General features: G+C 43.9%; 1 protein-coding gene across 4 annotated transcripts in view; it reads left to right on the forward strand.

The window, feature by feature from the left end:
• SYT16 (synaptotagmin 16) overlaps positions 1 to 24,074 on the forward strand; it is a 128,839-nt gene that overhangs the window by 48,683 nt on the left and 56,082 nt on the right. The gene's annotated exons all lie outside the window — the stretch shown is intronic.

Consider the following 24,074-nt stretch of genomic DNA (forward strand, 5'->3'; position numbering starts at 1 on the left):
GGATGTAGTCGACAAGAGCAAAGGTTCCTGTGTAAAGCATCGCTCTTACATACTGGCATTGAAATCAAACAATAAAACACTTCCACGGATTGGAATGAAGCAGAGTGCCCACTTTATGAAAAGCAGCGAACAAATACGGGGGTTTAGGCCATAAATTTACAGTGAAAGCTATTTCTGCACAGCCGATTGGACATTTTATTGCTCTGCGCATAAGACATTGATCCGTCACACAGCCATTGACATAAACATTGACCGGTCACTCAGCCATTGACATAAACATTGACCGGTCACTCAGCCATTGACTTTATGGAGTTAGCATGGACTGTATCTCTGTTCACATAATGGGCCTCATTTACTAAGAGTTTCGGGTTATTACTAGTGGGAAATGTTGTTTCAGACTTGCAGAATTCCTCTTTATTTACTATAGGGGAAAAGTCAGAAAAATTTTCTGACAAGCTTTTTCTAGGTGGAAATTTCCAGCCATTTATCCACAGGATTTTCTGTGAATTCAATGGTAAATAGTTGTGAAACTATGCCCCTTTTTGGATCGACCACGCCCCTCTGTGACAGACTACGCCCCTTATTTTTTTGGCTTTTCACAGTGCAATGTCGGGTTTGTCGGATTTTCCTGGCACATACTGGCGAAAACTGGTGCAGACATGTCTCAGAATCTCTGCGCCAAAAAAAACCTGACAAAAATTGGTAGGTTTCAGCTTAGTAAATGAGGCCCAATATTGCAAAGCATGTGGAAAAAAAAAAAAAAAACAAGCAAGAATGCTACCTGCTTGTAGGTTACGCCGTTACCTTGGGATAACTAATATATAGAGCCTCAAGGGCTCAACAACCTAACAGTACTTGTAGTTATAGGCATCTTATCTGGTGGCTGTCTGCAACCCAAGCCAGTCGGGACGGAAGGTCTTTCCTCAGAAGTATGTAAATCCCCAGGGATCCATTGAGAAATGGGCTTCCAGGAGGCACACATTGGATAAGCGCAACAAGTCACCGCGGGGACTGATTACATTAATAAGGAAAATTTTGATTTGGGACAAAAACGTTTCGAGAGACTAAATCCGCTCTTCATAAGGCCCAGATGGACCTGATGAGGAAAGGATTAGTCTCTTGAAACGCGCTGCCCCAAAAAAAGCTTTTCTTTTATTATTTTTATCAGTGTAGGTGGTGACTCATTGCACCTGTTACGGCCAGCGCTCCGGGTCCCTGCCCCTCCCCGGAGCGCTCGCGGCGTTCTCCTCTCTGCAGCGCCCCGGTCAGACCCGCTGACCGGGAGCGCTGCACTGACACTGCCGACGGGGATGCGATTCGCATAGCGGGACGCGCCCGCTCGCGGATCGCATCCCAATCCTCTTTCCTGTCCCGGTCCCCGGCTGTCACGTCCTGGCGCGCGCGGCTTCGCTCCCTAGGCCGTGCGCGCGCGCCAGCTCTCGAAGATTTAAAGGGCCAGTGCACCACTAATTGGTGCCTGGCCCAATCAGTGTAATTAGCTCCCACCTGCTCCACGCCTTTATAACCTCACTTCCCCTTCCCAGCATTGCCGGATCTTGTTGCCCTTGTGCCTAGTGAAAGCGTTTCCTGTGATTGCCTTACCAGTGTTTCCAGACCTTCTGATGTTACCATTGATTACGAACCTTGCCAAAAGCCCTGACCTTCTGCTACGTCTGACCTCGCCTCTGTCTAGTCCTTCTGTCCCACGTCTTCTCAGCAGTCAGTGAGGTTGAGCCGTTACCGATGGATACGACCTGGTTGCTACCGCCGCAGCAAGACCATCCCGCTTTCCGGCGGGCTCTGGTGAAGACCAGTTGCAGCTTAGACCCGGTCCACCGGTACGGTCCACGCCAATCCCTCGCTGACACAGAGGATCCACATCTAGCCTGCCGAATCCTAACAGCACCGATCCGGTGTGTGCCTAGGAATCCCATTTTTCAATTAATCCCTAGGGATTTACATTCTTCTGCCTACCTATGCTCTCTTTTGGGTTTGGGCCCTGTAAAATGACTATATGCCACCCTGACATTAAGACTCCTATTGCATAGGAAAGTGAAACTAGGTTTAGCCTTGAGAACATTCATGATATAGTTATCTGCCTCTTTTACTGTGCTTTTAAAAAACAAAACAAAATCTCCTAAACGAAACAAAAAACAAAAATAAAAAAACATTGCCTACCTGAAAAACTCCTCTTTAATACACCAGACTTCACCAGGTTTTTGTTTAGCAACTAACGATCTGGTGCATCTCCTGCTCAAGGATCAAAACCCAATTCAATTATTTAGCAAATTTTTTTCTTTTAAAGTTTGGAATCTATTTGCCTAAAATATTTTTATAGTGCATCTACACTGTAAAGAGATTGTCTAGAACTAGAGAAAAAATTCAGTTTTTTAATTTTTTTTATCCCGAAGCAGTGCCACCTTGTCTTCAGGCAGTGGCTGGTATTTCAGCTAAAGCCAACTATGGACAGACCCTTAAGTTTTGCAATGTTTTTTATCTACTTTTTTGTATATTTTTTAAATGTGTGATACACAACATTTCCTGCTGAAACAAAAAAAAATAATATTAGAAAAGTGAAGTTGCAGAGCTGCATTCTTCTGCCAAAGTGTTAAATATTCTGGCCCTCAGAGTGGAATGTAGTTTTTTTTCTGGTTTTTTTTCAACATATATTTTTCCATGTTAGTTACTATTGTATCTTGTATTTGATGATTTTTCCTATGAGTTGCTCTTTTTACACATGCTCTGAGCTTTCAGGTTTTCCAGAGCTCAAATCCACCTTATTTTTTATGGCAACGTTTTTGCAATACAGTTCATGTATCAGGTTTTTGATGAAAAACGGATTCCTCAAAACCTGACTAAACTGTATCAAAAAGTATGTACAAATTTTAACCCATATACAGTTGAAAACCGTATACGGTTTGAAAAATGATGTCCGGTTGCATCCGTTTTTTAAGAAAAAAACTTATACGTTTTTAACTTTTCACTCCATTTTGAATAAAGTTTCACTTGTTTGATTGAAATTTCAAGAAAAAAAACTGTGCAAAGTCAAAAACCGTATGGTGAAAACCTGATGGAACCATACGCACATACAGTTCTGTACGGTTCCCATTGACTCCCATGTTAAAAAAAACTGTATACGGTTTAATACAGTTTTTCACCTGGACCAAGGAACGTGGTAGACTACAGTTTTGGATACGGGTAAAAAACTGGACAAAACTGTATGAGATGCAAAACGGACTAAACTGGATGATGTGTTTGACATACAGTTTACAATGTTAAAGGAGTACTCCGGCGCCCACTTTTTTCCTTTTATCCTGTCAGGGCTGCAAAATAAAATAAAACACACTTTCTCTTACCTGCCAACGAGCCCCCGGAGCTCCGGTACAGGTGTTCGGTCCCCGGGCTGTATTTTTCTTACTTCCTGTTAGCCCGGCACGTCACAAGGAGCTTCAGCCTATCACCGGACGCAGCGATGTCCCACCTCGGCTGGTGATAGGCTGAAGCTCCGTATGACGTGCCGGGCTAACAGGAAGTAAGAAGAATACAGCCCGGGGATCGGACACCTGTACCGGAGCTCCGGGGGCTCGTTGGCAGGTAAGAGAAAGTGCGTTTTCTTTTATTTTGCAGCCCGGACGTGATAAAAGGAAAAAAGTGTGCGCGAAAAAAGTGCGAGTACTCCTTTAAGTCAATGCATACAGTTTTCTATACAGTTTCATACGGTTTTTAACTTGAAACCGTATACAGGAATTGTATAACAAAAATGTGGTGTGCATGCACCCTAATTTTGTATATATTTTGGGAAATTTTTTTATTTTTTTTAAGACACGTCCCTTTTCCCTGATATAAAGTGGAGAGTTAGATTTTTTTATCGAAAATTCCTGCACACGATGAATGCAATACAAAAAAAAAAAAAAAAAAACTACATGGAAAATCCTGGCAGAAGACTTTTGCTTACATATAATGGGATTATATCTAATTAGGGAATCATGGATGCTTTCAGAAATAGTGCCACTCTTGCCCCGACGGGCTTTCGGCTAATGCTACCACAAGGGACATGTAGAGATTGGGGGGGGGGGGGTGGTCCTTTAGCAAAGATCAAGCTGGACCCCCATTATTGTGCTGGGTTTTAGTACCCGGGATAGTGGGGTCTGTTATGATCTACCCTTTTCCATTAGCCCTTGGCCAAATCCCGACCTCCTTGTTTTCTGACAATTCGAATCCCAAGTAGAGGGTCCTCACCAACATGTATAATCCAGGGCTGGGCCCCCTACATTTAAATGGATATTATGGGTTTATACATCTTATTCCCTATCCAAAGAATAGGGCATAAGATAGATGATCGCAGGGGTCCCACTGCTGGTGACCTCTGCGATCACGGTGCAGCCCCCAGCATTCTGTGCCAGGCGCGGTTTCCGAGACGGTGACGTGACGTCACAGTCAAGCCCCCTTGTGATGTCACGCCACATCCTCTCCATTCATGTCCTCAGCGGCAGGACCCCTGCGATCATACATCTTATCCCCTATCCTTTAAAGGGGCACTGTGCCCTAGACATCCTATCCCCTATCCAAATGATAGGGGATAAGATGTCTGATCGTGGGGTTCCTGCTGCTGGGGACCCCCCGTGATCCCCTTGCTGCACCTGACGTTCGTTTAGAGCATCAGATGCAGCACCGGAGGCTCATGACCTCATAGCCACACCCCCCTCAATGCAAGTCTATGCAAAGGGGCGTGGCGGATGTCAAGCCCCTCTATTAGACTTGCATTGAGGGGGCGTGGCCGTGACATCACGAGCCTCTGCCCCGCATGGCTAGTCAGCTGGCACGGAGGGACCCCGAATTCTTTCCAGAATCTGTGTTAAGTTTGAGAAATTCAGGTATAAATCCAGCACAATTTCCACACACATTACTCGCAGAATCCCCAAAATTTACAATGAATTTAAGCCTAAGCACAGAAATTCCACCCTGTGAACATAGCCTTAGGCACCAGTTATGCATCCTTAGTTTAGATACCGTACTTCCGTTCTGCACATAAATAGCTGGAACAAATGTATTTATAGCAATCTGTCCCTAGATACACAGTACAGGCACCATTGACTGATGTCTTACGTTAGCCGACCTTATAGTAGATAAGTAGTGTCTAGTATAGTGTTATCTTACAGTAGGAATAGGTGAAAAAACTTGTTTGGTCACTTCTGGGCTTTACCAGTCGGCTGACATTCCTCAGGTGATTACCTCTGCTACCCCATGTGTACATATTGTCAGTGCCTAGTGTGACATGCACAGTACCACTCCCCAGACTATACAGAGGAGAACACACAAATCTCAACTTGTTCCCAAGAAGGAAGGGAAATGGCAGTCAGGGGCGATCGCTGCGCTCATTACGAAACGTAAAGCCATTGAATGGAAGCCATTAACCCCCTATAGCCTGGTCTGTCCTATGTGCACAAGGTAAGATTGGTTATTTTTTATTATCCCATAGCTCTGTGACCAGCAAATCGTACAATCGTTACTATTTGTATAATAACTGAGATGGAGATTAGAAGGAACTTCAAAATAGTTGTCACACAGGGATTACAAGTTCCTCATGAGTAGTATAGGGACTCCATAGTCCTCTTGACTGATATAGGGACTCCATAGTCCTCTGGAGTGGTATAGGGACTACATAGCCCTCATGAGAATTACCGTATTTTTCACCCTATAGGACGCACCGGCATATAAGACGCACCCAATTTTAAAGGTGCAAAATCTAGGAAAAAAAGATTCTGAACCCAACAGTGATCTTCAACCTGTGGACCTCCAGATGTTGCAAAACTACAACTCCCAGCATGCCCGGACAGCCAACGGCTGTCCGGGCATGCTGGGAGTTGTAGTTTTGCAACATCTGGAGGTCCGCAGGTTGAAGATCACTGGTATAGGAGGTAATACTCACGTGTCCCCGCCGCTCCGGACCCGTCACAGCTCGTCACCGCTGCCCTGGATGTCACTCCATCACTGTCGCTACGTCCCCGGGGTGTCCCCGACGCTCTGGACGTCTTCTTCCCCAGGATCCACGCTCTCCGTCACCGTCATCATGTCGCCGTCATCATGTCACAACGCACGCCGCTCCTATTGGATGACGGGAGGGTGTGCGCGACGACGTGATGGCGTTGAAGGAGAGCGCCGGCCATGCAGGGGATCCCGGCACGGAGCAGACACCGAGGAGGCAGGTAAGGTCCCTCCCGGGGTCCTGTAAGCTGTTCGGGACGCCGCGATTTCACCGCAGCGGTCCCGAACAGCCCGACTGAGCAGCCGGGTTAGTGTCACTTTCACTTCAGACGCGGCGGTCAGCTTTGATAGCCACGTCTGAAGGGTTAATACAGGGCATCACCGCGATCGGTGATGTCCTGTATTAGCCGCGTTGTCCCGACCGTTGATGGCCGCAGGGACCGACCCGTTAGGTGTGTATTCACCGTATAAGACGCACCAACTTTCCCCCCCCCCCCCCCCAGTTTTGTGGAAGAAAAAGTGCGTCTTATACGGCGAAAAATACGGTATAAAAGGATTCTATAGTCCTTAGGGAGAGTTGGGAGGATTCCATACACATAGACTTTAAGTCGGTCCTACTGAAGTGGGTTAAGTGGATTTTTTTTCACGCCTCTGTGGAAGCCTTCAGAGACCTGTTTGTAGCCTTAAAGGAACACTGTAGTGCAAAATAACTTATGCCCTATCTGAAGGATAGAGGATAAGTTATAGCTCGCGGGGGGTCGACCGCTGGGACCCTCCGCGATCTCCTGTATGGGGCCCTGACAGTCTGCATAAAGTGACTGTTTTGTCCGCGCATGATTCAGCGTCCCCGCGTCATGCTGGGGATGGACACGCCCCCTTACTGCCAAGTGCTGGGGTCCTATACAGGAGATTGCGGGTCGGACCCCCGCAATCTATAACGTATTCCCTATCCTTAGGATAGGAGATAAGTTATTTTGCACTACAGTATTCCTATAAAATGACTAGGTCACTCTCATTCATTTCTTTTACTCATACATCCTGTTTGCCCATACTACCCATTAGGCTTTGCATCTGTATCAGGTGTGAACATATATACACAGCCTACGTGCATTTATGCTCTCTTCTATTAGGGTTTGTTCACAAATAGTGTGTACGCTGTGGATTTTATGATGTAAATTTTATGCCGTGTTAACTTTTTTATTCACATTGATTTACACAGAACATAAAATCTGCAGTGTATATGCTACGTGTGCAAACACAACTTTAGGGGCAGTTCACATGTGCATATTTTCTGCTGCAGATCTGCTACAAATTTGCTGTCATAGACTTTGCTACCCTTTAAAGGGTAGGGGATAAGATGTCTGATCGCGTATATATAGCATGCAGCACCCACCTGTATCTGCTTCCGGCAGCGCTGGGGGTTCTGGCTCCCGACCACAGGAACGGAAGATCGTGACGTCAGGACTCCCCCCCGTGTGATGTCACGTCCCGCCCCCTCAATGCAAGTCTATGGGAGGGGATAAGATGTGTAGGGGTGGAGTACCCCTTTAAAGCCAAAGGGCATCAAAAACTGTGGAAGCAAATCTGCGGCAGAAACTGACCCATAGGATCTGTTCACACGTGCGTATTCTGCTGCATATTTTCCTGCTGATTTTCCCACCCATCGACTTCTATGAATTCACATACAGTATGTTATTTATGATAAGGTTACCTGTCTAGTACATTTTTTTTAAAAACATTTTATTTGAGAACAATTCATTTTGATGCAGTTCTTGAAGCTGTTTTCCTAGTTCACACTTTCTATTTTGATGCAGTTTTAAGCTCAAACTGGGAACAGATCCAGAGAAGCATTAAGTCTCACTCATACTTCTCCCTTTGTTCCTCTCCTTAAACAAAGAAAAATTTCATGCAAAAACTGTTGGGCTAAGTTTCTACTTGTTTTTTTGTCCTGCGTTTTTTGGGTTGAAAAATACGCATGAAAAAACGGCAGTGCAATTTCCTGCATCTGGCGTTTTCTCTTGCGTTTTTTCATTTGTGTGGAAATTGCGCCTTGGCAGTTTTTTTTGGTACCAAAAATTTGTTGAGTACCCAAAAAAAAAAAAAAGCATGCAGTCGTGATGGAAAAAATATGTATTTAACGAAATTTATATTTTTTATAACTAAATTTTAATTAATTTTTAATAAAGTGTGTGTGTTTCACTTTTTTTCTCTATTTTTTTAAAACATTTTTTAGGTAGTATTACTACTCCCAGCATGGAATAGACTGTACCTGTACTGATAGACATTCCACCCCGGGTGTCAGTCGTGACACCCGTTGCGATCGTCCATAATATAGCAGAGATGTGGAGCGGCTCTATACAGCGCTCACATCTCTGCAATATACTCCAGCCAGTGATGTGAATAGAACATCACTCATTCATATTCTCCACCCAGAGTGGTGATTGGCCGGATGGTTGTAGCCAATCACCGATCTCAGAGGGAAATATGAATGAGTGAGTGGCCGGCCGGAGTATAGTGCAGAGATGCGAGCGCTGTATAGAGCCGCTCCGTATCTCTGCTATAGACAGGACGATCGCAACGGGTGTCAGTAGTGATACCCACTGTGATCTGTTCTTATCTGCAGGTACTACTACTCCCAAAATGGAGAACACTCTGCTCCATGATGGGAGCTGTAGTACCTGCATTAATAGACAGATTGCGGCGAGTGTAACTTCTGACACCTGCTGCGATCTGTCTATTAATGCAGGTACTACAGCTCCCAGCATGTAGCAGAGTGTTCTCCATGTTGGGAGTAGTAGTACCTGCAGGTAAGGAAAGATCACAGTGAATGTCACTCCTGACACCTGCTGTGATCCTCCTGTATGATGTATAGATGCGGGCGGCCGCTCTTCTATGGTCCCCTGCACGGCTGTATATATACACATATTCCTATTTCCCACAGAGAGCTGTGATTGGCTTGAACCATCTGGCCAATCACAGCTCTCTACGGAAATATGAATAGGTCTATCTATACATCAGTGCAGGGGACCATAGAAGAGCAGCTGGCCGCATCTATACATTATACAGGAGGATCACAACGGGCGATCTGTCTATTAGTACAGGTACTACTTCTCCCATCATGGAACAGTGTGTTCCATGCTGGGAGTAGTAGTACTACCTGAAGAAATGTAAAAAATTAAGAAAAAAGTGAAAAACATACACACACTTCATTTTTATTATTGTCGGGTAAATTTTTAGGTGCCCACCCGCCCACATAAATTGATCCCTGTTTTAAACATTTGGTTATAAAAAAGATAAATTCCGTTAGATACAATTTTTTTCCTTCAATACTGTATCTTTATTTATTTTTTAATGGTACCCTTACGAAATTTTATTAAAAAAGGTATCTCCATCACTTTTTTGGATCGCTAAAGTCGAAAAATGAATAAAAACCGCCTGCAAAAACGCCAAAGTTAAGACCCACATATCTTTTTTCTTGCCGTTTTTTCACTCCCCTAGACTTCAATGGGAGAAAAACGCCACAATTTTGACATTTGGCATTTTTCTTGGCATTTCCCCCCCAAAAAAACAACCCTAGTGGAAACTTACCCCTAAGCAAGAACATGCTTACCAAAGAGGCAGACTATGCCGCTAATATGTGGCTCCTAGACAGAGGGGCTTATTCCAGAATTTACCCGTACTGCAGGCTCTGGTAGAATGGCATTTTCGGATGTTTTTCTAACAGGAAATACAGAGTAAGGGATTATAGAAACCAGGCTACACAGGAAGGACAAATCTTGTAATTCACTACTTTGTACGGAAATGTTCACGAAAAGCACACGATAAAAAACTCGCCATTAGTGGAATTTACTGCTCGTTGACTCTGCTTAACAGATTTGTCTTTCCTGCATGAATGCAATAACATTGGACTCATGCACACCACATCTTGGGGATCCGGCAGTCGGACCTGACAGGAGAATTTAAAAACCGCCCTCTGCCGTATCCCCGCTGGACCCCCACCCCAATTATCTCATTCAGCCGGACGGAGTCAGATAGTGACTCCGCTCGGCTCATTTTTGGACCATATCTGGTTTTCTTGCTGGAATGAAAACCGTGGTCTAAAAATAGTCTTTTCGGATATCCTTTCCAATGGACTCCTTCTGAGGAAACCTTGTGGTCTCGACCTTCTCACAGACGGCTGTGTGTTGCACCTAAGAGACAGAGGACTCTGGAGACATACACAGAATGTTGTTGAGTTGTGTTTTTTCTTTTCTCTATGTGTATTCTATGTCTGTTCCAGAATGTTCTTTTCTCCATTTCATTGGGTGGAAACAACCTGCACAGACATTATTGTCTCCAAAGGCAGCCCAAGGGCAAAAATATGATGCGTTTCTGGAAGCCAGCTACCAAATGGCCATCTACTACAGTAACTTATAGGAGAGTGACTTTTTATGAAGTCTATGAGCATTATGTAGAAATGTGAGCTAGTTGGTGTGGTTGAAAAGAAAGAGCCATATACACTGCTCACTGTTTTGGTCACTTTTGAATGCTGGCGGTGCTTTCACTCTAGTGGTAGCATGAGACGGAGTCTACAACCCACACAAGTGGATCAGGTAGTGCAGCTCATCCAGGATGGCACATCAATGCGAGCTGTGGCAAGAAGGTTTGCTGTGTCTGTCAGTGTAGTGTCCAGAGCATGGAGGCGCTACCAGGAGACATGCCAGTACATAAGGAGATGTGGAGGAGGCTGTAGGAGGGCAACAACCCAGCACCCGGAGCACTGCCAGAGCCCTGCAAAATGCCCTCCAGCAGGCCACAAATGTGCATATGTCCACTCAAACGGTCAGAAACAGACCTAACATCCACAGGTGCGGGTTTTTCTTACAGTCCAACACCGTGCAGGATGTTTTGGCATTTGCCAGAGAACACCAAGATTCACAAATTCGCCACTGGCGCCCTGTGGTCTTCACAGATGAAAGCAGGTTCACACTGAGCACATGTGACAAACATGACAGAGTCTATAGATGCTGTGGAGAATGTTCTGCTGCCTGCAACATCCTCCAGCATGACCGGTTTGATGTTGTATCAGTAATGGTGTGGGATGGCATTTCTTGGGGGGGGGGGGGGGGGGGGCGCACAGCCCTTCATGTACTTGCCAGAGGTTGCCTGACTGCTATTAGGTACCGAGATGAGATCCTCAGACCCCTTGTGAGACCATATGCTGGTGCGGTTGGCCCTGGGTTCCTCCTAATGCAAGACAATGCTAGACCTCATGTGGCTGGAGTGTGTCAGCAGTTCCTGCAAGAGGAAGGCATTGATGCTATGGACTGGCCCGCCCGTTCCCCAGACCTGAATCCGACATCATCTGGGACATCATGTCTCGCTCCATCCACCAACGCCATGTTGCACCACAACTGTCTAGCAGTTGGCGGATGCTTTAGTCAAGGTCTGGGAGGACATCCCTCAGGAGACCATCCACCACCTCTTCAGGAGCAGGCCCAGGCATTGTAGGGAGGCCATACGGGCACGTGGAGGCCACACACACTACTGAGCCTCATTATGACTTGTTTTAAGGACATTGCATCAAAGTTGGGTCAACCTGTAGTGTGGTTTTACACTTTGATTTTGAGTGTGACTCCATATCCAGACCTCCATGGGTTGATAAATTTGATTTCCATTAATCATTTTTGTGTGATTTTGTTGTCAGCGCATTCAACTATGTAAAGACGAACGTATTTCATACAATTAGTTCATTCAGATCTAGGATGTGTTATCTTACTGTTCCCTTTATTTTCTGGAGCAGTGTACATAGCCACCACTCTTTTTGGTTGGATAGGAACAATGGACGACTATCAGAGAAGGTGGGTGAAAAAGGGCCCCTTGTTCCCCAATCCAGCTTTCTCAAAAGATGCAACATCATTATCAAACAAGGAAGATGGTAGAGTAATGAGTCAGGAAAAAGAGAGCATCAGTGCATCCTATTGCAAGTGGTAAGGAGTGTGATAGGGTCAAGCAGCTTGTTTCATATGCTCTTCCTGTTCCCTATGTACATTACTGCCATCAAGAGGGACATTGACCTCTATGTGGAGCAGATGCTTGGTGCTGAGTTGAGCACATGCATTGGACATGGATATTCTTTGACTGAGATTATTTTAGAGGGAAAATAGTGTAGCAGGTGGTGAAGGTCTTGTTCATGTGCATTAGCTGAACCCTAGACATATGCTACCATTAGAAGTCAATGACCTTGCTAGTTGAGACATTCTTAATGTGATTGGTTGTCCATTGTTGCCTAGAAAATATGATGATGTAGGGGCTTAATGCAAATATGTGCATGTGCTTAGCTTTCAGGATGAAGGAGAGTGGGAAGGGCATGTGTCCAAAATGCAGAATGCTAAGTGGTGTGCCAACAAGACATCTAGATACAAAGATAGGGTAGTGGACTGAATCCTTTCCACGGGAGTAGGGAAGCCTAGATACAATACTACAAAATGTTAGGTATCACGCCTATGCCTACATTGTTTCTTTTTAACCCCTTAAGGACCAAGGACGTAGTGGTACGTCATGGGTCCTTTCCCTTTCTATAATGCGGGGCCACAGCGTCATAGCGGGTCGAGCCCTGCCTCTAACAACAGCTGGGACCTGTGGTTAATAGCGCACGGCACTTACCTGCCTCCTGTTGTCCGATCGCCGAATGACTGCTCAGTGCCTGAGATCCAGGCATGAGCAATCAAGCGGCAGAATCATTGATCACTGGTTTCATATGAAAAACCATTGATCAATGTAAAAGATCAGTGTGTGCAGTGTTATAGGTCCCTATGGGAGCTATAACACTGCAAAAAAAAAAAAGTGAATAAAGGTCATTTAACCCCTTCCCTAATAAATGTTTGAATCACCCCCCCTTTTCCCATTTAAAAAAAAACTGTGTAAATAAAAATAAACATATGTGGTATCGCCGCGTGCGGAAATGTCTGAATTATAAAGTATCATTAATTAAACCGCACGGTCAATGGCGTACGCGCAAAAAAATTCAAAAGTCCAAAATAGTGCATTTTTGGACACTTTTTATATCATGAAAAAATGAATAAAAAGCGATGAAAAAGTCCAATCAATACAAAAATGGTACCGCTAAAAACTTCAGATCACGGCACAAAAAATTAGCCCTCATACCGCCCCATACACGGAAAAATAAAAAAGTTATAGGGGTCATAAGATGACAATTTTAAATGTATACAATTTCTTGCATGAAGTTATGATTTTTTACCAGAAGTACGACAAAATCAAACCGATATAAGTAGGGTATCATTTTAATCTTCTGAACCTATAGAATAAAGATAAGGTGTCATTTTTACGGAAAAATTTACTGCGTAGAAACGGAAGCCCCCAAAAGTTAAAAAATTGTGTTTTTTCTTAAATTTTGTCGCACGGTTCTATTGCCGTTCCCCCTCATTTTCTAACCTTTCCCTCTCATTATCTCTAACTGTTCCCTCTCATTATTCCGCCTCTTTTTCCCATAGCCATTCCCCTCATTTAATATAGCCATTCTGTTAATTTCATATTATTAAATGGGGGGATTGGAAATGGAATCAAGAAAATGGTCAAGAAATGGGGGGATTGGACATGAAATGGGGAGATTTCCCCACTTGTTTTACTATCACAATCGCATATCGAAATCACAATATTTACCTCCATAATGGCAAAATCGCAATTTCCTCAAATTGTGAAGCTCTAATTCATATCATTTAGAATAAAACAATTTTTCAATGGGAAAATCCAAATAGGAACATCATTGAAGGTATTTTGCACTTTATGTGGAGGTGAATCATTTCTGCACAATATAAAAAGGCCAAATGGAGCTAGAGGATTATCGGAGCTTTCCATCAGCTCATTGTGTATATAATCAAAAGACTTAAAGAGTCAGACAACGGCCAAACAACCGCAGCAAGCATTTCATTTCCATGTCGGCGTCTGTGAATACTAAGTACCAGTTGTCCCTTAGCTTGTGTGCTATATTGGATGCATAAAATATTAGAGGGAACTATTAAGCGATTAAATAAATGTTGCGGACAGCCAGATCATGTAGGAAAAAAATGTGTTGTGTAGGTTGATATTTTCTAACACAGCCTGCTTATATTTAAAAATAAAGGAAAAAGAATATATAATATATATATATATATATATATATATATATATATATATATATATTAAAAACAGAGATGTTTGGGGTACCTGTTGTATATTGATACAAGGTTTCAGGAAGCGCATATCTCATCCATGGAAAGCTGGATTAAAATTCATGGTGAGATTTAGTTTATTAGTAAATTTGGTAAGCCCTGTTATTGGGTATGGATTTTTAGGGGATGATAGGCAGACTTGGTAGAGGGTCCTTTCATTCCCTTCTTGGGCCAGTCAGGTTTTTAGGTTGGCTCTAAGTCAGCACAGGTGGTGAGGCCGATTAAGGCTGGGTTCACACTACGTTTTCTCCCATACGGGAGCGCATACGGCAGGGGGAGCTAAAACCTCGCGCTCCCGTATGCCTTCGTATGCGCTCCCGTATGTCATTCATTTCAATGAGCCGGCCGGAGTGAAACGTTCGGTCCTGTCGGCTCATTTTTGCGCCGTATGCGCTTTTACGACCGGACCTCAAACCGTGGTTGACCACAGTTTTAGGTCCGGTTGTAAAAGCGCATACGGCGCAAAAATGAGCCAACCGGACCGAACGTTTCACTCCGGCCGGCTCATTGAAATGAATGACATACGGGAACGCATACGAAGGCATACGGGAGCGCGAGGTTTTAGCTCCCCCTGCCGTATGCGCTCCCGTATGGGAGAAAACGTAGTGTGAACCCAGCCTAATACTGGGTTTACAAAAGGTATAACCAAGCCTGCTGTGAGGAACCTCAGGTGAGAGTTGGAAGTCTGCAACTTTTGTCTAATGTGAGTAAGGCTGGGTTCACACCACGTTTTTCAAATACGGTAACCGTGTACGGTTTTCCGCAAAAAAACGTATATGATCGTATATGAAACCGTATGCATAGAGAATGCATTGTAAACCGTATTCCAAATGTTGTGTACGGTTGCATCCGTTTTGCCTCGTATACGTTTTGACGATTTTTCAACCGTAGGCAAAAACGCTGTCGACCACGTTTTTGCCTCCGGTTGGAAAACCGTATGCGAACCGTATGCGGTTCTTTTAACATTGTTGTCTATGAGAACCGTACACAGAATTTCAGAATACGGTTGCACACGGTTTTTCTAATCCGTTTTTGGAGTTGACACATGCGCAGATCTTTCTAGAATTTATCCCAGACATCCCACTCCCACGTCCTTTGAAAATTCAATAGAACAATAGTAACTTTATTAAATTGCTGGAAAACTAATTCCAACAAAATAGCAAAACCGTTGGCAAAAACGGATGCAAACGGATAGAACCGTACATACGTTTTGGAACCGTATACGGGGAAAAACCGTATACGTTTTAATTTGGAGTCATACGGTTGTATACGGTTGCATACGGTTTTTGCCATACTTTTTTTTAGCGGAAAACCGTATACGGTAACCGTATTTGAAAAACGTGGTGTGAACCCAGCCTAACATATTTTTGGTGACTGTTGTGCTGTGTGGCTAGTAGTAAGCCACCTGAACAGTAAAGAAAGATTTTGTGTAGTTAGCGCTGGACATGCAGGATTTATTTTGTATTGGTTTGTGCCTGAAGATATAGGTTGCATTTGCTTTGTTACCGAAAAAGGAGAAGCCATGTTTAAACAACATTACTACTGTGTCCATTTATAATATATATATATATATATATATATATATATATATATATACATATTTATTTATATTTATTTACTGCTCAGTTAAAAGTTAGAATATCTTGTATTGTCCTTAGTACTCAAAAGTTTATGTAGGAAAAATATGGCTGCCTTTGAATGTCTGTGTGTCTCGTGTGAAAGTCCATGTTATGGATCTGAGGATATAGCTACAGCCTGCTATTGGCTCATACTGTACCCCTATGTACCTCCAATTTTATAACGATAAAGAGTTTTTATTATGCATTCCATATTACAGGACATGAGGGGTGGCCCTGAACACGGAAGCCCGCACACAGCGTCCGGAACAATAAACTTCTGGACGCTGGGCAGCGGAGTACCCCTTTAATTCAAGTTATTTTTCTGTCCGATTTGTGGCATACTCCCTTGGAAGAAATGTGTACAGAGGTATTCTTTCCTAGAGCATTGCTTCTAGGCGAGAATACGTTTGCACGTATGGCACCCAGCGGAACCTGATTTGCAACACATAGAGGCAGAGGTGTAACTTGTAGCTTCAGGGCCCCAATACAAAATCTGTTACAGGCCCTGTGTCTTTTTATAATACTGGTGTTTTTTTTTATAGGGCAGATGTGCCTTTGGGGCCCCATTAGGCAGGGGCCCTGGTACAACTGCTACCTCTGCAGCCTCTATAGTTACGTCCGTGCGTGGAGGTCATGTTGCTATGTTCTAGGAAGCCGCGCATGCGCTGCCATATAGGATTACAGCTCAACCATGCACATGAAGCAATAGACCAATGTCTCCCAACAAGGGTGCACCAGCTGTTGCAAAACTACAACTCCCAGCATGCCCGGACAGCAGTGGACTTTTTTTTTTTTTTTTATCAACTGGTGCCAGAAAGTTAAACAGATTTGTAAAATCATAATCCTTCCTGTACTTATCAGCTGCTGTATGCTACAGCGGAAGTTCTTTTCATTTTGAACTTCCTTTCTGTCTGACCACAGTGCTCTCTGCTGATATCTCTGTCCATGTCAGGAACTGTCCAGAGCAGGAGAAAATATAAATCTCAACCTATCCTGCTCTGGACAGTTCCTGAAATGGACAGAAGTGTCAGCAGAGAGCACTGTGGTCAGACAGGAAATTCAAAAAGAAAAGAACCTTCTCTGGAGAAAACAGCAGCTGATAAGTACTGGAAGGATTTAAAAAGAAGTAATTTTCAAATCTGTTTAACTTTTTGGCACCAGTTGATTTAAAAAAAAATTGGATTTCCACTGGAGTACCCCATTAAGTCATAAAAAAATTTTTTTCATAACCGTATTGTTGTTCAATCCGAAAGTGAGTAAGAACGCGTTGTTTACAAAAATCTTGAAAAATTTATGTTTCATATATACTATACTTCCACGGAAGATAACCACTTTTCACACAGTGGGATTTGTAAGACCTCTGTGGTGTCCCGGTACTGTATAGTATACCGTACCTTGTATGGTGGTCCCCAAAGCCAGAGTTACTTAGTTCCAGTAGGGTCCTCCTGGTGGGATAGCCCTAGTCACCTTTTCCTCCTTTAATTTTGTGATGTTTGTATGTATATTTAATTGTATGTTTAATTGTGTATATAGTGTTGCAGGACCTTAAGTCATGTGACTAATGTTAATTCTCTTAGGGTATGTTAAAGGACCTTCCTAGGTCACGTGTGTGGTCACATGTTTAGACCATAATTCCTTGTGTAAAGTGATTGACAGATGGTATGGACCAATGAGCTCAAGGCCAGCCCCTGCCCATATAAGGGAACTGCCAGCCAATCCCCGCTCTCTTGGGTTCCGGACTAGCAGAGAGGAGAGATCCGCGTAACTTACAAAGACAAGACCAGGCCGAAGCCTGACAATACCGCAACTTACCAAATCGTGAGTTACAATACAACTCCCCGCTAAAGTCTGCGTGACTGCTGGACCTAAACTCAATCCCCTAAATCCAGCGGAACCGCGCATATAAATCTCCTGAGCTTAAAACTCACTAGGTCCCAACCAACTGTCAGGATCCTAATAGACTGTGATTGTAGAAAGACTGTTCCTGTTTGATTCTGCATAAAACCTGCAGTAAAAGTTCTGACAGTTTCTGAAACATCCGGTTGTGGACAATCCTTTATTATTCCTCCCTATCACCCTTGGGACGGGTGGCGATAGGACTAGTATATACAGAGGAGCCCTCACCCTGGTGTCACGACAGTTAAGGGTTAAACCAGCACCCTTTCATCACTGCACAGCTACACCCCATATACCCTACACCCCCACAAGCTTACCACACCTCAGTTGCCACCAAAGCGACTAATTTGTCACATTGATAAGTGACAATTATGGATCGTGGCACACGTTGCAGAAGGCTGCGGAGGTCTCCCTGCCCAGCCATTCCCATAAGATGAATACAGCGCAGCACAAAGCGTGGGCGTGCGAGTGGGTGTGCACATTAGAACGAGTCTTGCTGCTAATCGCTGACTTAAGTTTTTTTTTTCTGTATGGTTTCCTCAAGAACGTCTTCCTACGCAGCAGCCCCTCCTCCCCATCCACTATGTATGCCCACTCATTACGATCTGGTAATGAAGAATGTCTTTTATACCAGTGGGAAAATAATAGCTTGTTGCACACACATATATAGAAGGTGTAATTGATTAAGGTAATAAAGCATAATATTTTGTCATTTGGTACCAAACATTTTCATGGAGTAAGGATGCGGAGACAATTATTTGACTTGGTGTCATGGGGGGAGCACAAATAGGCAGACGCCGGGGGTCTGCTATAAAGAACGCTGCGGCTGATTATATAATATTACACAAAGACTGTATATAGAAACATGGATGAAGACTAACGATTTGGCTACCGCATACTGTTAAAGGGTTTACATTACATTGTTTGAGATGCTTGTATAATGCCCCATTAAGAGCATTAAATAACTTGAATAGGTTATTTTTTCACCAATTTCCCCTCTGCAGGTTGTATCTCTAATTTTATAGTTGTCCCTGGGCTAGTGGGTAAATATATCTTTATTGCACGCCCTCGTAGCAGTACAGCATGGAGAACATTATAGAGAAGTACTGGACAGTGTAAGCTTTGACTCTGGCCTTCTGTCTCACTCTGCAGTTAACGGGGTACTCCGCCCTTAGACATCTTATTCCCTATCCAAAGGGGATATATTATGTTCAGAACGCTGGTTCGGGTGGCTGTTGTCATGACGTCACGCCACTACCCCTCGTGATGTCACGTCACGTCCCCTCCATTCATGTTTATGGGAGGCGGTGTGACAGCTGTTTACAGCTCCCATAGACATGAATGGAGGGGGGCGTGGCGTGATGTCACGACCACAGCCGCCCAAACCCAGTGTTCTGAACATAATGTTCAGAACGCCGGATGCGTGCACGGAGATTGCGGGAGGTCCGTGCTGGTGGACCCCCCTGTGTTCAGACATCTTATCCCCTATGCTTTGGATAGGGTATAAGATGTCTAGGGCCAGAGTATCCCTTTAACTCCTTGCCTTTCCATCGACTACTATGGGCAGCATGTAACGCGACCCCTCAGTGAGCTGAGTTTTTTCTGTCTAGAGTGAATGATCAAGTTTGGGGGAAAGGGGATAGAAAATAAGATACATTACAAAGTTTCTTATATTCACTTGCACTATTGATTTATGATTTTTGCTAAGTTTTTTTTTTAAATGCTGTGACCATTCAAAGCAAGAATCAGCAAAAAAAAACTACTATTTCTATAAAATTAGTATTTGAGCTGTACATTGATATGTTTCACACTCACATGTTCTCTTTCATATATTATTAGGCACTAAATGGCTTTGGTATTGGTACTGTCCCCAGACTCTTTAATAAAATAATAAAACCTTTAACCTTTTTCAATAAAGGGAGAAGGAGGGGTAAGCTGCTGCCAGACTTCCCAAGTAGTGAAAAATTCCAAATTGTACAACCAGTGTAAGTTAGATTTGTGATAAGTCTGCATATTGTATACTCTAACATGATAGACCTAGGTAGGTACTATTATGTATTTTAGGATCTCCATACATGATCCAAATACTGTATCCTGCACCATATAGGTCAGCGTTTCCCAATCAGGGTGCTTCCAGCTGTTGCAAAACTACAACTCCCAGCATGCCCGGACAGCCAAAGGCTGTCCGGGCATGCTGGGAGTTGTAGTTTTGCAACAGCTAGAGGCACCCTGGTTGGAAAACACTGATATAGGGGAACAATACACTTAAATATTCAACCAAAAGTTTTTACTATTTGCATTTCTACCCGTAATAGTTATATAACGCTGCTTTGTGCTGTTTGTCTGAAGTGATGCCACATTGTGACAAAGTAACATATTATTTTTAGAGTGTGGCTATAAATTAATGTCAGCCGCTGTAGGTGTTAATAATCCAAACACTTATACCCATGTGACTTGTCATCGGATCGGGGTGAGCCAGACACTGATACAATCTGTACGCTCATTTCACCCTCACCGTCGTTGCTGACAAATAACACCTTAAAGGGGTACTCTGCCCCAGACATCTTATCCCCCTATCCAAAGGTTAGGGGATAAGATGTCTGATCGCCGGGGTCCCGTTGCTGGGGATCCCCGCAATCTCTTCTGCGGCACCCCGTCGACATCACTACAGAGCACACTGGCTCTGTGCTTGATGACGGGGCAATGCAGGGGATGGAGCATCATGACATCATGGCTCCGCACCCTGTGATGTCACGTCCCACTCACTCAATACAAGTCTATGGGAGGGGGCATGATGATCAATGATCGTGATGAGTGGGCGGGACATTACATCATGGGGCGGAGCCGTGACATCACGATGCTCTGTCCTCTGCATCGCCCCGTCGTCACGCACAGAGCCAGTTTGCTTTGTAGTGATGACGGTGGGGTGCCGCTGCAAAGATTGCTGGGGTCCCCAGCGGCAGGACCCCCGCGATCAGGCATCTTATCCCCTAACCTTTGGATAGGGGATAAGATGTCTGAGGCAGAGTACCCCTCTAAGCTCCTTACAGTAACAGTTGAGGTCCGCCCTTGCTGACTGGACCAGAGGATCGTAGCATAAATTCCTTGCGCAGTTTACACATTGTAGTTGCAAGCAGATTTTCGCCTCCCCCCTTACTTTTCTCTTGGCCCCCTTGTATGGTGCACCACAAGCACCGTTCCTGTACACAGCAACACATGAATAAAGTTCACTTTCTGGGGGGGAGTACACTTTCACTAGTGGCAATGGTAGGCCCACACCCGAATCCTGTTTGTGCAATGCCAAAAAGGCTTTGTGGTAGCCCTTGGGGGGTGTATGGTAGGGGTGGTATGGTAATGGTATAGGAGGGGTTAATGTTAACCCTAGAGTTTGTGACGCAAGGCTGAGGGCTGGTATGCTGAATCAGTGTTCCGGCCTATCGCCACCCTTCCCAGTAACGATAGGTGCATAAAATAACTGAAGGTCCACAAGGAGATTTGAATTTGAACTTGAATAACGTTTACTGAAGTGCTTGCAATATTCAAGGTACAGTCACAGTCTCGTACAAACAGTCCTTTGGTTACTTAGCGACTGGCAGTAGTTGTGGACCTTGAGCTAGACAATAAGTCTCTTAATTTAGGAAGAGATTTGAAGATCTGTCCGGAATTAGGGGAGGTATTAGGTCCGGAGATGCTGCAGAGTGTTTGGGAGGTGATACACTCTATAATTATAATTGTTCAGCCGTTGCCGCAAGGCTCGGGCCTAACTCACTGCGATTACTGCTGTACAGGTCTTTCTTGCTTGACAGCCCACGAGGTAAGAGAGAGAAACATGGCCGTCGCTCCCTTATATGGGCAGGGGGCGTGGCGAATCTGATTGGTCCGAACGTCTCCCATTCACCTTACATGGTTTGATGGGATTGCTTACGTCACAGGATCTATATACATTATTAAACCAAAAGAGGCTAGAGATACCAAAGTGAGGCCTGGAACGCATCCAGAGTGAGGCTTGGAACGCATCACATGACCCGAAGGCCCTGCGACACCATGGAAACAAGTAATTAACCATTTATTTACATTTATACTATACTATTTATATTATCTATGCCTAAATTACTAATTGTGCGAGGAGGTACAGGAAAAAGGACCAACGAAATTCCAGGCGCTGCTAGCTCAAAAACACCGGAGGCAATGGGTTATAGATGAAAGATCCTGGCAGGGATCATATTTATTAAAACAACAAAAGTACAGATGACGCGTTTCGAGAGTAAACCCCTCTTCATCAGATCAGCAATGCTGATCTGATGAAGAGGGGTTTACCCTCGAAACGCGTCATCTGTACTTTTGTTGTTTTAATAAATATGATCCCTGCCAGGATCTTTCATCTATAACCCATTGCCTCCGGTGTTTTTGAGCTAGCAGCGCCTGGAATTTCGTTGGTCCTTTTTCCTCTACCTCCTCGCATACTTCAACAGGACAGGTTCACCTGCCTCCTGCGGACCCTCCGGCTGAGCAGCCTGCTCCACCTTTAGACCTCTGTTTGAGGTGATATGCATCATTTCTTCTTCTCCAAGGTGAGCAGCCACTATTAAGGGGCTTCATTTCCCCACCTACTCTCAAGGGTAATACACAAGGCGCCGTTTGCGGTCTGTTTCTTTGTCTTTCTATTACCATAAATTACTAATTATACGTTAAGATAGAGGCGACCAGGGGTAGACTAGATTACATGGATCCCTACGTCCTAGGGACTCTGGCTATGGGGACCCATAAATAGATAAGTACCGTATGAAATGCGGTACTGGGACACCACACTACCACTAGAGTGAAAGCACCGCCAGCATTCAAAAGTGATCAAAACATCAACCAGGAAGCATAAGAACTGAGAAGTGGTCTGTGGTCACCACCTGCAGAACCACTCCTTTATTAGGGGTGTCTTGCTAATTGCCTATAATTTCACCTGTTGTCTGTTCCATTTGCACAACAGCATGTGAAATTGATTGTCAATCAGTGTTCTTCCTGAGTGGACAGTGTGATTTCACAGAAGTGTCATTGACTTGGAGTTACATTGTGTTGTTTAAGTGTTCCCTTTATTTTTTTGAGCAGTGTATAAGCAAAAAAAAAATCTACTAAATTATTTTATGTCCCCATTATCTCCCAGTGGCTGTCATACATATGTTCCTTGTGCCATTTTCTATTTTTATGGTAAAATACATCCCACGTTCACCATTGAAAGTTACATTTATTTATGGTCAACTATTATAGATTTGAAAAGATTGTTTATTTAAAGGGTTTGACCTGTGTGAGTTGATGTATATCTGTGTACAAGGATTAATACTCATGACACACAGCTTAAAAAGTATAAATGGTTTGATTATCCTAAAAATACTTGGAAATACTATACATCCTTTGTTCTCTCCTTATGTTTTGTCAATGCTACATTGTATAGCTGCCTATGATGGTGTCTGTTTGTTCATTTTCACCTATTGTACAACTATGATCACTATGTTCGGCCTTTCTGTTTTCTTTGTTTACTATAAAAAAAAATAAATAAAAACGTATTGAAATAAAAAGTATATATGGTCTGGTATTTGGCCTCTGATTTGGTTCACATGTGTTGACCCTGTGGTGCAAGGAATTCCTATCACTTCGTGACGCCAGGGCACTGTTAACCTATAAACGATCCGAGATGGAGACAGCTTCTCCTGGGCCAGACAGGGGGGGGGGGGATAATAAACACACCAACGTCGGGTTAGGGATAACTGCCTTTTACTGAGCAGGGTGCAGATGGTATTACACACACAGTATGGAGTAGAAGGGATGCAGTGTATCCCTTGCGAGCCCTGTTGCCTTACTGGGATTTATGGTGCTTTTCACCCACTTGAATAATACTGACTAGAAATTAGAGACTGTATATTTCCCATGGAGACTAGGGTTCTGAAAAAGGTCCAATTACTTTCTCCGCTTAGGGCTTGACTTTCCACTGTACAGGAACACTTGAAGAATAGCTGGTAGATTTTAGAAGGAATATTTTCTTAGGCTTTTCTCAGAGTTCTCCACACACTTCACCTCCTTTCCACACTTGAGCTCAGACCACAGCTCTAGGCTGAACTGGGGCAACTCCTCCCCCACTACACTATATAACTGAAAATGTAGGGGTTCCCTTTGGGCAGACAGGGTCACCTGGTTTACACTGCTCCTCACTCTTAAAGGCATAGTACATATAAATAACATATTATACAGTGCATATGGTAAACATAATTGAGTAAATAATAAAGTGCTTGAACATATTAACTATAACAAACAGTTTCTCAGTGGGCCCAACATTTCTGCAGCAGGCATGCCACAGGGCAGCCTTATGGTGCTGGGA

The sequence above is a fragment of the Hyla sarda genome, chromosome 11 (assembly GCF_029499605.1).
Source record: "Hyla sarda isolate aHylSar1 chromosome 11, aHylSar1.hap1, whole genome shotgun sequence".
Taxonomy (NCBI): Eukaryota; Metazoa; Chordata; class Amphibia; order Anura; family Hylidae; genus Hyla; species Hyla sarda.